A 17,815-nucleotide genomic window follows, 5' to 3' on the forward strand; every position below is an offset into this window, starting at 1 on the left:
GATAGATTTTTGTAGCCCGACTGGAAAGATCGCTAGCTCCAGGACGTCAGGCTAGCGATTTTGCAAGCCCTGTATCTGATTGAGGAATCACTCATCTTTGGAAAAGAGAGTTTATTACAGAGAAATGTCTCTTTCCAAAATAAAAGCTATACTATCCGCTTCTTCTGGGCTATATTCTCAGCAGCATAAGGAGAATCACGTGCTAACAGCTGTCTAAATGACTCGGCTAAAGTTAGTAGCATGCTTGTTGTTTTTGTCTTTGCACTAGGATGATGTCGGCGTAAATGTGCAGTCATATTCGTTGTGTTCCCACTAGTGCTTTCAGGTTAATCTCGTTGAAATGACCTTAACGCCACAACACGGCAAATCTCCGTTAACGAGCTACCGCCGATCGCCCCGTGCATGGGGCTAGACGGCCAACACGTTAACGAGCTAACTGCGCTAACACACTAGTTCACACCAATGTAATTAAGCATTGCATGGCACATCCAACATACTGTTTTACTTTAGTCCATGACTCGCTTACCTTCAGGGTCATACGTCACATGAAAACCAAAATAATTCCAAACGCCAGATCTGAATGAGAGTGGGGGAGGTCCATCTTGCAAGGAGAGCTTAACTTCTGTCTCGCTAGCTTGCCCTGCGCTCTTCCTCCTGACTATGCTGTCTGTGTTGAGCGCTCAGTGGATCTGCACTCGACAGTGCAGCCTAGGCGGAGTAGTCGAACACAGATTCACTGAGCGCTCAACACAGACAGCATCGTCAGAAGGAAAGTTGATAAAATAAATTACAAATGTTGTATTGTTCGATACATATGCGTACCGAACCGAAAGCACTGTATCGAACGGTTCAATATCGATACGAATATCGTTGCACCCCTAATATATATATATATATATATATATATATATATATATATATAAAAACACCCAGCACGCCCCTGCGGGCGGTTCATCCTTCAAGCTCGGGTCCTCTACCAGAGGCCTGGGAGCTTGAGGGTCCTGCGCAGTATCTTAGCTGTTCCCAGGACTGCGCTCTTCTGGACAGAGATCTCCGATGTTGTTCCCGGGATCTGCTGGAGCCACTCGCCTAGCTTGGGAGTCACCGCGCCTAGTGCTCCGATTACCACGGGGACCACCGTTACCTTCACCCTCCACATCCTCTCGAGCTCTTCTCTGAGCCCTTGGTATTTCTCCAGCTTCTCGTGTTCCTTCTTCCTGATATTGCTGTCATTCGGAACCGCTACATCAATCACTACGGCCGTCTTCTTCTGTTTGTCTACCACCACTATGTCCGGTTGGTTAGCCACCACCATTTTGTCTGTCTGTATCTGGAAGTCCCACAGGATCTTAGCTCGGTCATTCTCCACCACCCTTGGGGGCATCTCCCATTTTGACCTCGGGACTTCCAGGTTATACTCGGCACAGATGTTCCTGTATATATATATATATATATATATATATATATATATATATATATATATATATAAGACAGAGAGAGAGAGTCAGTTTTAACAGGAGAAGGTGGCATGCTCCCCCCTGCCTGTTTATGTAAGAGACCATTCCACCATATGTGGGGGTATTTGTAGCTGATCAAGCGCTACGACAAAACTGGCTTACATAAGGACCGCTCCAGGAAAGAAAGACCAAGAGCTACCTCTGCTGCTGAGAGAAAATTCATCTGAGTCAAGCCTCAGAGTTGTGCTTATTTGTAGTATGCTTTCATTTCAGAGTGGAAAGAAACAATAATCTGCATATTTTTCAATAAAAAAATTGGGGTGTTCTAAAACTTTTGAGTGGTAGTGTAGTAGTGGTGGGCAAGCAGAGGAAGATAGCTGTAGTGATAAATGTAGCTATACCGAGTGAGAGCAAAATCAGGAAGAAGAAAGCTTGAGGGTCCTGATCAGTATCTTTGCTGCTTCTAGGACTGCACTCTTCCCAGCAGAGACCTTGGATGTTGTTCCTGGGATCTGCTGGAGCCACTCACCTAGCTTGGTGGTCACTGTACCAAAATAGTTTGATAGTAATAGTGATAGATGTCTTCTTAATTCAAATAAATCGTGGGCCATAGAGTAAGAATGTCAAGGTCCTGGGTCTGCAACCCGGTATTTGTGTTCAGGCTCTGAATGAATATTCTTTGATTTAGTGTTATTCATGTTTTCCTTATTTGTCTCCATGTGTTATATACTTTTCTGTAGCCTTTAGTTTCCCTTTGTGCCACATTTAGTTACTCTCATCTCCGTGTTTCATGTTCCCTCTGTTCCCCTCATCAGTCATGTCTCTATGTCCCAGTGTCAAGTCTGGGTCTTTATGAATGTCTCATGTTTCCTGTTTTATTTTGATAGTTCCTTGTCCTGTGTGCAGTGTGTTCAGTTTTGCTTCCTTCCTGTGTCTTTATGTGTGATTCCCAGCTGTGCTCTCCTCCTGTGTTAGATTCCCTTGTTACTCCCGTATGTATTTAAGCCCAGTGTTTTCCTCAGTCTGTTGTCGTGTCATACCCTCTTTGCTGTGTGTTTTCTTCGTGCTCCTGGTTTTTTCATCCTTCTTCTCCAGTTTCCAGCTTCCTAGTTTTATAGCCTCCCAGTGTTTAGTTCTTAGTTTCCGTGTTCAAGTATTGGTTTGTTTTTTGTGAGTTTATTTCATGGATTATTTTTCCCAGTAAATAAAGGTGCCATTTTGAGTTTACTTTTCCATGTACGAGTCCTGCATTTGGGACGTTCATCCTGCTTGCCACACAGCTTACCATGACAAAGAAGCCAAAACGTCCCAATAGCTTGTTGTTGGGCTGTGTATGTTAAGCTCTTAATATGTATTTCACTCTTCTCTGATTCAATAAAACATTTGCAATACAAGAATGATGCACTCTTGTTGTCTTCTACATTGCATAATTGTAACCTAATTCTACTTCTGCTGTTTTATGTATTGTTTTGGACTTCTAACAAACCATTCTTGTCATAGTCTCCCCATGAATTGCATACAATAATAAATAACTGCTATTTTCCTTCTTTCCCCATCAGGTCTTTACTATTACCTGCCTGACAACAAAAATCATCCATTACTTTGTGGCAGCAGCATTGGAGCTGGGTAAGCAAGTTGGCTCTCCAGTTATAAGAGAACTGAATAAAATACAAAATGAACACAATCCTGGTACAGCCCCAGTTTTACAAAAATGTCAGTATTGTGTATGTGTAAAAAACAGACTGCAGTAAATTTCTAATGTAATAAAAATATATTTTATCTACAACACAAAATAGAAAAAGTATCACTGTGTAACATCCCCTCATCTCTAACAATAATCAATAAATGTCTGGAAACTGAGAAGGCCAGCTGCTGAAATTCTGGAGAGGAATATTGTTTATAGTCTTTTTTTGTTTTGTTTTGTTTGTTTGTTTTTTCATTTTAGGATGCACAGAATGTTTTCAATAGGTGAAAGGTCTAGACTGCAAGTAGGCTGTTTCAGCTGAAATATGCAAGGCCTTCCCTGAACATCATGCCATGTGGATGGGGGCATACACTGCTCATTTTCAAATCGTAAAACATTTTCTGGATCATGTTCACAGACAGCTTCTTCTTTTTTTTATTTGTGGATGACAATGATGTCTGGGAGTGTTTGCAGTGATTTCCATGGCAGAATCATGAATGCTTTTTTTTTTTTTTTTTTGCAATGCCTGAAGATCATGAGTTCTAATTTACGTTGTTTTATACCTTAAACACTTTAGATTGTCTGAATCTTTTGAGGGTTACGTAATGTGGATGATAAGATATTCAAAGTCTTTCAAGTCAATTTTAAGTAGAGGAACATTTTTCTGGCCAGGCAATGAATGCAGTACAATGAATGTAATTAAATCATTGTGTTTTGTTTTTATTTACATTTTGCACATTTTTTAAAATTATTTATTTATTTTTATTTTATTATTGTCTATTTATTGTTATGTTTTGTATTTGTTGTAACTTCTGCTATCTACTAGGTAGCAGGAGGGAAATAAATCTCATTCGGGACATCACCAAATGAAAAATACAACAACAAAGATGTAGGATTGCTAGAATGCTAAATCAGCCAAAAATGGGACAACTTTCCTTTCCCAGAAATCCAGCAACTGGTCTGTTCAGCACCCAACTTTTATGGAATTAGTGTTGTTTCATGCATTCTTTCATAGTATTGCATTGACAATTCTTTCAGATCTTAACTGATCTTTTCTTGCAGGAAGTGTCCAGAGGGGTATATGTGCAAAAATGAGGGAAATAACCCAGACAATGGTTATACCAGCTTTGACACATTTGGCTGGGCCTTCCTTTCTCTTTTCAGACTGATGACACAGGATTGTTGGGAAAAGCTGTATCAGCAGGTAGGCTAAAAAGGGAAACTAAAAGACAATAAAAATGTAAAATGATTGTGTACAATTTTAGTAATGCTCATTTTGGTAAATTTTCAGTGTGTTTAACTTTTGCATTATTCAGGCTATTGGTCAGTTTTCTAATAAAATCCCTTGTTGTAATATAAAATTTTACATTTAACATTCAATTTATTTTATTTCTTTTGCTGATCACTTACCCCGTGAGAACATGTTTGGTTGGTTTTGATAAGACATTTAACCTGTAGGTTCAGATTACTCCTTCTCTCGCCATATAAAGAGGCGGGGCTTGCTGTGTTTGCAGGAAAAGCATTCATCCACCACCATATTTTCTTTAAAGATAATATTTAGAGGTTTCTGTATGACACTCTCACTTTTAGAACTTCTTACAATTAAGTAGCAAAATTGAGACTATTAACAAGCTCTCTAATGACAGTATTTCTCAGTCATGATATGAAACATAGGTTGACACAAAAGCTTTATACTAGCATGGTGGATGGATTTTATGAGAATGGCCTAGTGTGTCACTGTAAATAATTGTAATTGTCACTATAACTAACTGTATTTATTTAATAAGTTTTATATTTTGCTAAATTTCTTGTAGGTTTGTTACTCTTGAATATACTTCAGGTTAATATGGTTAATATAATTTTGGTAAATCGCAGCAAAAATTTCTGGCACAACTTCACCTACTTCCAAGGTGCATGGAGAGGATGAAAGAATTCACAATGCAGGAACACCAGCAACACTTGAGGGAAGATGAACAACTTTAATAATTGACCAACGCGTTTCAGCTTGTGGCCTTCATCAGGGTCATAGTAAAACAAAAACAGAAAAAATTTCAAATTAACCAGTCAAAACTTCATAGATAGATCAGCTGACGTATTGGTTATTTGGTTAATTCGCACCCAAGTAAATACTGGACTAGATCATTAATGATGAGGAGGGGGGGAAGTGACAAAACCCCCACCTGTCTGAAAGTAACACATGCATGAAATGCATAAGAAGGATACTATAAATATACACAAAAAAGGGGGGGGGGGGCAGTATTTAATTATAAAAGCATATTTGAATTAAAAAACAAGATTACATCATCACATGGGAACACATTTGTTAAAAGGTCCTCATTTATGTCTCTAAAATGCTAAAATCTCTAAAATGTAGGCTTAAAATATAGACTTAAGATGAGATGTCTAGAACACTACTCCTTCTACTCCAGCCAAAGAAGGCTTGGAACCAAGCTCAACTGGGTTTTTTATTCATTGTTATTTGTTCTAGGAAATTAAGCTCAAACATTATCTTGATCCATGCCCAATAAGTCAGGTAAGGAGATCCCAAAAGTGTTGCTTCTGTTCATCAGGATGTAGTGTTTTTAGTGGGAGAAACGTTTCACCAGTCATCATCAGTTTTGGTCAAGTTACTTGACAACAGTAATTAGTTACTAATTACTTATCCAAGAAAGTAATGTTGTTACTTTACTGATTACTTATTTTCAAAAGTAATTACTTACTTTAATACTTAGTTACTTAAAAAAAACATGATACACAACCTGATCACGTATTAATGCAATAGACCTTTCAGGCCAATTCAATTTTTTCTGCATAATCCATCATATAAAATTGAAAAAAAAAAAGTATTTTTTTAAAAGTTGTTTAATTAGTTTTAATCTTTTAATTTTATGCACATTGCATCAAGCAAAAGTTAAATTATATGCAACAGTCTTTGACTTGAAGAAATTTCTTTAACATTTAAACCTATTTTGTGCATATTCCAGAATATAAAATACATTAATTCTTTGTGTTTATACTCACTCTTTCAAATAGATGCAAGTAAAGCACAGCAAAAAATAAATGAAATCAAAGATTCCACAGCACAAAGTCCTGTCATTCTGAAATTTATTTTCACCTGTTTACCTGAGGTGGGGCCGGTGGAAGTTTGCCCGGTGCCGCAGCGGTCATCCCACATTCCCATGGCAGCATGCGAGGTGTTTGCTGAGATTTGAAGAATCAGAGTAACTTTTTTGGGAGCTCAAAAATTTGTGTCATCTTCTTTTGTATAATTAGATTTTTGGCCTTTTCGGGCTTTATTGACAGATACAGTGAAGAAATGACAGGAGAGCAGAGGGAGAGAGATGAAGACATGTGGCAAAGACCTGCGGGTCAGATTCGAACCCAAGCTGGCCCAAGCCGCTCTCAGCCATATGGTCACCTGCTGAAAGCACTGAGCTAGCTAGCTAGCTTTTTCTGGTCTTGCCTCTGTCTTGTCATCAGCGTCTCCTTTTGTAGTCTGTCTAGTCTCCATGTTTTTGTTATCCTTTGCTATGTTCCTGTGTCTGTCTGGTCTCTCTGTGTTCTATTTGGTCTCATTCTATTTGCATTCATTCATTCATTTCCTGATTTATTTAGTGTCCTTCTTCAAGTATATTATGTTCAATTTCGCTTCCCCTCTGTCTCGTCAGTTAGATTCTGTTCAGCCTAGTTCCTTGTTATTTCCCATCTCTCTGATTACCTGCTGTGTGCAGACTCCCCTTTGAGGGACAGTGTAACAATAACCAAACTGTGTGCATCCCTCTTCCATTTCAGTTTCTGCTGGTCAGATTATGTGCTCTGAATTTAAGTTCTTATTGTAATAAGACTTTGGCAACGAAGCTGTTCGAGGTTTACACATTGTTTTCAGAGTCTTGCATTTTGGGTCTAATTCCTGCCTGCCACACATCTGAGACTTGATGATTACTTTATAAAAAATGAAAGTGACAAATTTACAGGCACCTCAAATTTGAGAGCTTCTAAAATAGAAAGTATTCACTGTGAAAGGGTAGAATTTTATAGCCACATATGCCAAGTATCAATACTGTATTTTAAGTAACTGTAAAAACACCAAATTCTTGTTTGTTTTTCCAGACTTTGCGGACATCTGGGAAGCCATATGTGATCTTTTTTATGCTTGTAATATTACTTGGTTCCTTCTACTTGATCAACCTGATCCTGGGTGTTGTAGCTATGGCCTATGACGAGGAGAACCAGATTGTCAAAAAGGAAGCTCAGGAGAAGGAGGAGGAGTTTCAGGCCATGCTTGAACAGCTGAGAGAGCAATATAAGGAAGCTCAGGTACACTGACTAACTCCTTTATTTTTCCCAAGATATAATTTGGCAAGTAGCCTTCAGTAATAGTAATAAATCATACAGCAATAGTACATTCATGTAGTTGTAGAAAGCATGAAAGTATATTAAGTAATCGAAAGTATTCAGAATATGCTACTCTCATTTAGAAACATAACGGAATACGTTACAAAATTCATTTTGGGGCATGTATTCTGTAATCTGTAGTGGAATAAAAGTAACCTTCCCAACACCGTTTAACACAAAGCCCGGGCTGACCCAGGACCATTGCTCACGCTGCACAGCATAAAGGCCCTTTCGTTTGGATGCAACATGCGCTGCACTCACCGCTAACTAAGAGCAAAGGATCCAAATTTGTTGTGCTGGCTGCTACGCTCTGCTTGCATGTCGTTTTCTTACAGCCACTCCACATGTACTAGCCTGGTCCTGGTCGTTTCAAAAAATGTATCTCTCTGACTTTATATCCTCTACGAGAGTTTGTGTTGTATTATGTTCAAATGTTTAATAAAAGCATAGATCGCTCGGAGGTAAACAATCCCGTTACGAGAGAGACAGAGAGGGAGAGAGGGGGAGGGAGCAATACACACACGCACACACAATAACACACATGGAGGCAGCCTGGCGAGGGCTGTCGGATCATGACAGTACCCCTCCTTTAACGGGAGCCTCCCGGCGACTGACCAAACTTGTCCGGGTGCTGCCTGCGGAATTCATATCGTCATCGAGAATAGCGGATTGCGGCACCCAGCAACGCTGTTCCAGACCATACCCCTCCCAGTCCATCAAATATTGGAAGCCCCTACCGCGCCGCCTAGCGTCCATAATCCGGGCAGGTGGTGGGGAACCAGCAGGTGGGCACAACGGGCTGGTCTGGACTGGTTTCACCTGAGAAACATGAAACACATTATGAATCCGCATATTGTGGGGCAGAGACAACTTCAACGTCACAAGATTGAGGACCGAATGAACGGGGAAAGGCCCAATGAAGCGGGGACCCAGCTTTTTGGACTCAGTCCGAAGGGGAATGTACCTGGTTGAGAGCCATACCTTCTGGCCAACCTGGTAAGCGGGTGCCGGGGTGCGGCGACGGTCTGCCAAGCTCTTGTTCCGTTCCGCCATCCTCCAAGGGTGGAGAGCTAGGAACTTTGTTCTGAGCACAGATGGTACATGCAGCGACATACTCCTGGACGTCTTTCGCCAGAGCAGACCACCAGAACAAGAGTCTTAAGAACTTGATGGTACGTTTCTTACCCGGGTGGCAGGAGAACTTAGCTGTGTGTGCCCAATGAATGACCTTGCCACGGACAGCCGTGGGAACATACTGTCAGCCCACTGGGGTGAACCGGGATCAGGTTCCAGTTGCAGAGCCTCCCTGATCAACTTCTCAATCTCCCACGTCACCGCACCCACCACACAGCTGGCCGGGATGATAGTCCTCTCCTCCTCCTCCCCACTGGGAGCAAACTGGCGCGAGAGGGCATCTGGCTTTGTGTTACGTGACCCTGGCTTGTAAGTGATGACAAGATCAAAGTGAGTAAAAAACAAGGCCCACCTGGCTTGCCGGGCATTGAGGCGTTTGGCTGTCTGCAGGTACGACAGATTCTTGTCGTCCATCCAGACCAGCACCAGATGCACACTCCCCTCCAGCCAGTGGTGCCATTCTTCCAAGGCCAACTTGATCGCCAGCAGCTCCCTATCCCCGACATCATAATTACGCTCTGCCTGGGAAAGACGACGGGAGAAGAAGGCACAGGGATGAAGTTTACCTTCTGCTCGTTGGGAAAGGACTGCTCCCACAACAGAATCCGACGCGTCCACTTCCACAGTGAAGGGTCAAGATAAATCTGCTTGAATGAGAATGGGGGTTAACGAGAATAACAGTTTCAGTTGCACAAAAGTCTGTTGGGCCTGGGGTGACCACACAAATTGCTGTTTAGGAGACGTGAGAGTAGTCAACGGCAACACCACAGTACTCAAGTTACAAATGAACTTACGGTAGAAGTTAGCAAAGCCCAAGAATTTCTGGAGTGCCTTCCGGGTCTTAGGCTCCAGCCACTCCACCACTGCCTTGACCTTAGCAGGATCTGCTCTCAACTGTCCCCGGTCAATCACAAACCCCAGAAAAGACACTGTTGGGACTTGAAATTCACATTTCTCACCTTTGACGAACAGGTGATTCTCCAAAAGCCGTTGAAGAAGCAGTCGGACGTGTTCAACATGCTCCTTACAAGTCTTGGAAAAAATGAGAATATAATCCAAGTACACAAAAGCAAAGTGGTTAATGAAATCCCAAAGCACGTCATTCACCATAGCCTGAAACACTGCTGGAGCATTGATTAGACCAAAAAGCATGACCAAATATTCGAAATGGCCCAAGTGCGTGTTGAATGCGGTCTTCCACTCGTCCCCTTCTCGAATACGAACCAAATAATAGGCATTGCGAAGGTCCAGCTTAGTAAAAATGGTGCCTCCCTGGAGCAACTCGAATGCGGATGCTAGCAGAGGGAGAGGATATTTGTTCTTGATGGTTATTTTGTTGAGACCACGGAAGTCAATGCAGGGGCAAAGGGATTTGTCTTTCTTTTCGACGAAAAAGAATCCTGCCCCAAGCGGGGAAGTGGACGGTCGAATTATGCCTGCCGAGAGTGAGTCCGTAATATAGCGCTCCATGGAGTGGCGCTAAGGCTTGGACAGGCTGTACCGGCAGCTGGTGGGCAGTGTAGCTCCTGGAAGCAAATCAATGCCACAATCATAAGGTCGGTGAGGCGGAAGCGACAAGGCCAAACTCTTGCTGAACACTTTAGCTAGACCATGATACTCAGCCAGAACAACAGAGAGATGAGGAGCACAGACAGAGTCCTTCGCCGTTGTCGGCGTCAGATTGGGAACAGCTGACCGTAAGCACTGCTTGAGACACCACTCACTTCATCCCCCCACACTACCCTGTGCCCAATCTATCTGAGGGTTATGACGTTGAAGTCACGGGTAACCTAACACCAATGGAGTATCAGGCGCCTTAAACAGAAACAAACTTATCTTTTCAACAAGATTACCAGAAAGAACCAGCGTGATTTCATGAGTGCGATGCATGACTTTGGCCAGCACTTCCCCATTGAGGGCAGACACATGTAAAGGAACATGCAGGGAAACAAGCGGGACCCCCAATTTCCTGGCTAAAGTTTCATTCATAAAGCTTTGTTCCGCCCCTAAATCCACTAGTGCATTACAGGAATGAGTTATGGACCGAAAGATAAGTTTGGTGGGGCAGCTGAGGTGGGGTAACACATCTCCGGTCGCACCCATTAGTAACCCCGCCGCTACTGACGGGCCGAATCTTTCAGCCGGGATGGGCAAGAGTCTGCAAAGTGCCCCTTCTTTCCGCATGCAAAGCACTCACCCATCTGGCGTTTCTTCCTCCACCCCGGCTTGCTGAATCTAGCTCGCCCTAGCTGCATTGGCTCCTCCTCCGTCTCCTCAAGCTCATGCTACCCTTCTCCTCCCCCATCGGAAGAAGCGCTCAGCCAACCACCTGGGCTTCCTATTGCCCTGCGGGCTTCCTCAGACCGCCCTCCGTATTCTCGCATGTGGTCATCAAGGCTGACACACATATTAATCAAAGCATCCAAAGATTTGGGTAATTCTTTGGTGGCCAACTCAAGTCTGAGTCCTTCATTGAGGCTATTGAGAAATGCCCCCGAAGTGCTTTTTCTTCCCAGCCAGTCTCCACAGCCAAGATCCAAAAATCCACAGAGAAATCCGCCACACTCTTTTTGCCCTGTTTTAATGAAAACAAACGGTGAGCAGCTGCATCCGGATTAGAACCTTTATCAAAAACACAGCGGAATTTGGTCCGAAAGTCAGGATAAGAAACATTGGGGTTGGAACACAGCACTGCCTGAGCCCACTTCAGTGCTCTCCCAGTCATGAGTTGTACCATAAGAGCAATTTTGGCACCGTCGGTAGCATAGGCTTGAGTCTGTTGGCGAAAACTCAAGTCGCACTGGGTTAAGAAGCCTCTGCACTTATCTAAATCCCCTGAAAATTTTTCAGGCACAGGTAAGGTGTGCTCACGCATGGGTGGAGGTGGAGAAGGAGGAGGAGGGCAGGTGGCTGCCACGATTAAGGGGGGTAACTGAGGCACTGAGATACCAAAGCAGTTTAAAACTAGCTACTGGTAGATAGCAAATACCTTTCTGTGCCTTGCTCATGTTTTGAGCCATGTGCCTGTTCATCTTAGCCACTATGATGAACAGGAGCCTGACAGGAGCTTCCATACAGTACTAAGGCAGGTTACTGGCTGGTAGTTGATGGGACTGTTCCCATCTGGGGGTCCATGGGGGTCAGAACTGTCCAGCCTTCAGTTATCCATTCTGGGTGTCTGCCTGTGACTAGTAGCTGGTTCATTTGTGTTGGAAGATGTTCATGGTGTGCAGTCAGATTCTTCAGCCAGTAGGTGTGAATCATGTCAGGGCCTGGTGCTATCCAATTCTTCATACTAAAGAATCTTTCTTGTCTGCAACTGTGACGCTTAGTGACTAGCGGCTCTCAGAGCAGACCACTTCGAGCTGTATGTTTGACAGGACGTGTGGCAGCAAGAAAGCCATTGCTAAGACATCAGAATAAGACAAAGAGGCTTGCCTGGGCCATGACATTGGACTACTGAAGGATGGAAAAAGGTATTATGGACTGAGGAATCACAATTTGAAATCTCAGATTCATCACACAGAATCATTGTATGCCATCGAGTAGGCGAAAGGATGATTCCACAGTATGTGGCATCAACTGTCAAAAATGGAGGAATAACTGCGAAGGTCTGGGCTGTTTTCCTGAATCCAGGGCCAGTGACTTGTACAGAGTGAGAGGCACCCTGAACCAAAACGGCTACCACAGCACTCTGCAGCGCCATTCAATACCCTCTGATATGCGCCTAAGTGTGAATTATACAATTATGCAAATCCAAGTTATGCCAGAAATACCGAACAAAACGATAAGCTTGAAAACATGCAGTGGCCACCACAGTCTCCAGCCTTGAAACCCATCGAGCTGGTTTGGGAAGAACTAGACACAAGAGTGAAAGCAAAGCAACCTACAAGTGCTGAATATTTATATATTATGTAATATATATGTTATATGTATATATATATATTAGGGGTGCAACGATACACAAAATTCACGGTTCGGTTCGATACTTTGGTGTCACGGTTCTATATTTTTTCGATACAAAAAAATGTTCATGCCTTTTTAATTTGTCATTTATTAAAATTATAAATATATATTTTAACTCAAACGTACAGTTTTTACATTTAATGTTGCTGAAACAACAAAGTAATAAAAAAAATAAATCTATCTGATCGAGAAATCACTCATCTTTGGAAAAGAGTTTATTACAGAGAAATGTCTCTTTCCAAAATAAAAGCTATACTATAAGCTTCTTCTGGGTTATATTCTCAGCAGCATATTAAACATATCAGGTCCCCATAAGGAGAATCATGTGCTAACGGCTGTCTAAATGACTCGGGTAAAGTTTGTAGCATGCGTGCTTGTTGTTTTTGTCTGCTTCCACTTGTCTTTGCACTAGGATGCTGTCGGAGTAAATGTGCAGTCATATTCGTTGTGTTCCCACTATTGCTGTCAGCGTTAATCTCGTTGAAATGACGTTAAAGCCACAACACTGCAAATCTCCGTTAACGAGCTACCGCGGATCGCCCCGTGCATGGGGCTGGACGGCGTCAACACGTTAATGAGCTAACTGCGCTAACACACTAGTTCCCACCCATGTAACTGAGCGTTGTGTGGCACATCCAACATACTGTTTTACTTTAGTCCATGACACGCTTACCTTCAGGGTCATATGTCACATGAACACCAAAATAGTTCCAAACGCCACATCTGAATGAGGGTGGGGGAGGTTCAATTTGCCATGTTGCAAGGAGAGCTTAACTTCTGTCTCGCTAGCTTGCCCTGCGCTCAGTGAATCTGCGTTCGACTACTCCGCCTAGGCTGCACTGTCGAACGCAGATCCACTGAGCGCTCAACACAGACAGCATCGTCAGAAGGAAAGTTTAAAGAAAGATAAAATAAATTAAAAATTTTGTATTGTTCGATACATATGCGTACCGAATCGAAAGCACTGTATCGAACGGTTCAATATCGATACGAGTATCGTTGCGCACCCCCCCCCCCCCGTGTACTATCATTGTCTTATCTTCCCACTTCTAGGCAGCAATAGCTGCTGCTGAAGAAGGAGCTACCGAGACCAGTGATAAAGTTGGTGGCAAAGAGAGTTTCTCTAAGACCTTCAAGATGAGCTCCAAAAGGGCAAAGGAGAGACGCAGCAGGCGAAAACAAAGAAAGGAAGAAGAGAAAGTGGCTGAGAGTAAGCCTCCTAAATCTGAGTCAAAAGACAATATACAGACGGCTTGCAGGAGGTCATCTACACATCAGGTAATTTCCTATGTGGTATGATGTGATATGAAAGTGTTATATAAGTGATCTTTTCAGTTCTAAAGTCCCTTTCACTTCTTCATTGGTTACTTTATTGCACTTTGTTACTGGTATTCATTACTGCATCTTCACTACATGCATTGTAAATTACAATATGACCTAATACCAAAAAGTTTGGACACCATTTAAAATGTAAATAAAAATAGAATTCAATGAATGTAAATCTCATGAACCAATATTTTTAGTCACAAAAGAAAACAGAAAACATACCAGATGGTTAAACAGAGATATTTTACAATGACTTTGACACTTTAATGTTGAAAATTAGGAATTTCCTGTTTCATCTACTGTCAGGTTTATTGTCTGGAAGCATTGTTACAACAAAAAAGTAAATTACCAAACACAAATTCCCTTACTCTGTGATGAGTTTTTAATCAGAAAGCCTTTATAACCCTTGTCAACAAGAAGATTCTCTGGCTTTTGTCACCTCTTGCTGGGCTCCTGACAGGCAGGAAAAGCAATTGGATTGATAATCTGACTATCCAGTTCTGAATTATGTGTAGCCATTTGAGATAACTTTTAAATTTTTTTCTCATTGCCCTTATCATCTTCTTTGTTTATGAAAATTTTTAAGTTTTTTATAATTGTATATGCCATCATCAGCATGTTCATCCAATAATTCATCACAATGATCATCATCACCACCTGCAGCATATTAATAATTTCCATGGTGAAGCCTAGGATGTGGGCTAATAATAGCAGCAGTTTTGAGGACAAACTGAGTCGGAGGGGCTAGTCACCAAAATGAAGAAAATGATATTTTCAATCAACTTTCATAGTGGACTGAGCAAATACAAGTTGTACGAGAAAAATAAGTAGTCAGTCTAATTGAAGTAGAATATAATTCTTGAGTTGCCTGATGGTACTCTAATTATAAGTTAATAATAAATAAATAAATTATTATAAATAATGAATAAATAATTTTCTTTAAATATCTAAATATTTTTCATTACAGCAACCTGGGTGATTCCATCTAATATTTTAAAACACTCTTTCTTAACCCTTTAAGACCTACCATAGGACGAACTCCGCCAGAGCTTATATTATATTTTACATGCTGTAGTGCAATTTTTGGGAGCATTTCAAGTTGCTATACATCAATACAATCATTATAGTCCAAATTCTTATAATATGTATGCATTAAGTGCATAGTAATTACATAAATTGCAAAAAAGTGCAATAAACTACAAAAAAATTGAAAATCATTTTTGCTTTTTTAACATATATTTCTAGTTAGAGAAATTTAAGAGGTTTATCCCTCAAAACTGTAAATACAAAAAAGTTGCACAAACTAGTTTCCCACCAAAGGAAATTTATTTTGAGTGTTTTCATAGTTTTATTTTTGAGATACACCAATTTTCATATACTACAGGAAAAACGAAAAAATATATTATAGTGCAAATTTGCAAAATAACAGCATATGCATCAAAATAAACTATTTCCAGCAGTGAAATATGAGTCCTAAGCATCCCAGAAACGACACAGAAAGTCATGAAGTCAAACATAACTTTTAAAAACACAAGTATAAGCTCATGAGGCCACGATGGTAAAAAAAAAAACTACATTTCCGCAAAATGACGTCACTTCCGGTTTCGGGCAGGTCATGGCGGTCATGTGATAGTTCGCGCTGATGGACGTAGGAAGTGTTACAAACAGCTGATCGGATCGGCAAAGCGTGTTTCTGGAATATTATGTTTTTGTTGCTACAAGCGCTTTTTATGCAGTTTTTGCAAAGCTATATGTGGAAGGAAACTGTGACCGAGGACAAGCTGATGGCATAAGATGTAAGTACAATTACTCCGGTTTCATATGCAAAAAAAATTATAGCGCTAGCTCACGTGGTTGCAGTGCTACCGGGATTTAAAAATAGTTACGCAAAATGAAGCGTGTCCGCTCCTACCGGTTCTAAAGGGTTAAAAACCACAACAACAAAAAAACTACCCCAGGCTAACAATAATAACAAATGAGAACCACCTCCAACACACAAATCAAAGACGGGTGCAAAATGTGTGTGGCCACAGGGTTAACCAATAAATAAAAATACCACCGACCCTCTCCCCAGACCTGCCTACTAAAATCTTAGCCTACTTAGCTTCTGGAGTGCACCAGGCGCACAAAGCACTGACAAGCCTACCCCCGACAGGGAACTAATCCCCACCCGGGATTACTCCAAAAATAAAAAAGGCAAAATAAAAAAATGAGTGCCTGAAGGAGTAGGTTACACTCAGCTAGACACTCCCCTGTGCTAACTGGAGAGAGAACGTAGTAGATATGATACAACTAAACAAGTGACCGGCAAACAACACACCAAAACTTAGTCGCTGTTCCTTCCATTCATTTCCCAGACAAGCCCCCACATTGTTACATCCCCACAAAGAGGTCTAGGGATGTGAGTGTGGGGACCAGTAACAAATGGGTCCGGAAATAGAATAAAAAGGAAAACAGACAGAGTTGCTCTATAATAATATAGTTTTATTACAAATAATATAGTTTTATTACAAATAACCTTAACTTAAAGAGCCAGCAACGCCATTCTACCAATAATGCCAAAGAAACAAAGGAAACAATCACAGCAACAAAAGAAAAAACTACCTAACAAATAAGGGACGCACTTTCCACACTTCCTACTTTACTCCTCGCCGCGGGGAGACACTCTCAGGGCCCACAAGCCTGTCTACTCACTAGTCGAAGGAGGCTGTCTGTACAAAACCTAGCAGAAAAAAGTGTAGAGCCACAGAGGGGAAAAACCACCTCACTCACAGTTCATCCCCTGCTTATATAGCCTCAGAGGTGATTGCTGACTGGGCCCAAGTGGCAAACGAGGCTAATCAAAAGCAGCTGTGTCCTGGGGAGAGAGGAGAGTGAGAGAGACAGAGGGGGTAGGAGTGGCAAGAGAGGAGGAGGTGGAGAGAGCGGGCAAACACCCAACCCCCACACTCCCATAGCCTCACAGGATGTAACACAGAGTTACCCCTACTAAATGTTACAGCAAATTGCCTATTGGTTAAATAACTCTTAATCCACTGAACAGCAGACCTTTCAAAACCAAAACAATTTAATTTATCCAATAAGATTTCATGATCAACTGCATCAAACGCTGCGCTCAGATCTAGCAACACTGTTCCAACAATCGTTTTATCTTCAATATCGCTTCTCCAAAAAGTCGATTCTGTTCATCTGGACGTAGTGTTTTCAGTGGGAGAAACATTTTGTCACTCAGCCAAGTGACCTCTTCAGTCTCAGCTGACTGCAGGTTTCCCCAATCTTATAAACAGTACATTTGCATAATGACTGAAACCAGCCCACTGAAGGAACAATGGGCTAGGAGGTCATTTCCTTCATCATAATTAATTCCTTCAATATCACTTATTAAGTCATCAGTTATGTGAGCCAAAGGTGTAGTTGTAGAATGTTCTTTTTTTATATGCATGATAAGCAGAATTTCATTCATTAGTCCCAAAAGGTTGATTCTGTTCATCTGGACGTAGCATTTTCAGTGGGAGAAATGAAAGTGACTTCTTGCCACAGCGCGAGCCATCAGACATAGATTGGACCCAAAAGACAGATTCAACAGAGATGCTCAAGATACGTGACATGACTTTTACTCACAAGACTTGAACAGCGGCAGTGCTTGTGAACATAAACAGCGACTATATACAAGGTTAAGTGACACTATTATGGTATTAAATATGTAGGTCAACACTAGTGCAGGGGCAGGTACTATATACAGGGGCAAGAGCAAAATACTACTAAGAACAGTGACAAACCCTGAGCTGTGACGATCATAAAATGCTATAACTATGAAGACTATACACAGGAACATGAGCTAGAGCCAGAGCTA

The 17,815-nt window shown here is 41.6% G+C and overlaps 1 pseudogene across 1 annotated transcript in view; it reads left to right on the plus strand.

Moving 5' to 3' along the window:
• The window catches only part of LOC308410408 (sodium channel protein type 2 subunit alpha-like), a 35,970-nt pseudogene that overhangs the window by 3,467 nt on the left and 14,688 nt on the right, over window positions 1–17,815 (plus strand). The window contains exons 5-8 of the transcript XR_013974692.1: window positions 3,017–3,083; window positions 4,204–4,345; window positions 7,252–7,458; window positions 13,690–13,914. The product of XR_013974692.1 is annotated as a sodium channel protein type 2 subunit alpha-like (transcript). The remainder of the gene's footprint in view (window positions 1–3,016; window positions 3,084–4,203; window positions 4,346–7,251; window positions 7,459–13,689; window positions 13,915–17,815) is intronic.

Source organism: Rhamphochromis sp. 'chilingali', assembly GCF_963969265.1.
Source record: "Rhamphochromis sp. 'chilingali' genome assembly, chromosome: 14".
Lineage (NCBI taxonomy): Eukaryota > Metazoa > Chordata > Actinopteri > Cichliformes > Cichlidae > Rhamphochromis > Rhamphochromis sp. 'chilingali'.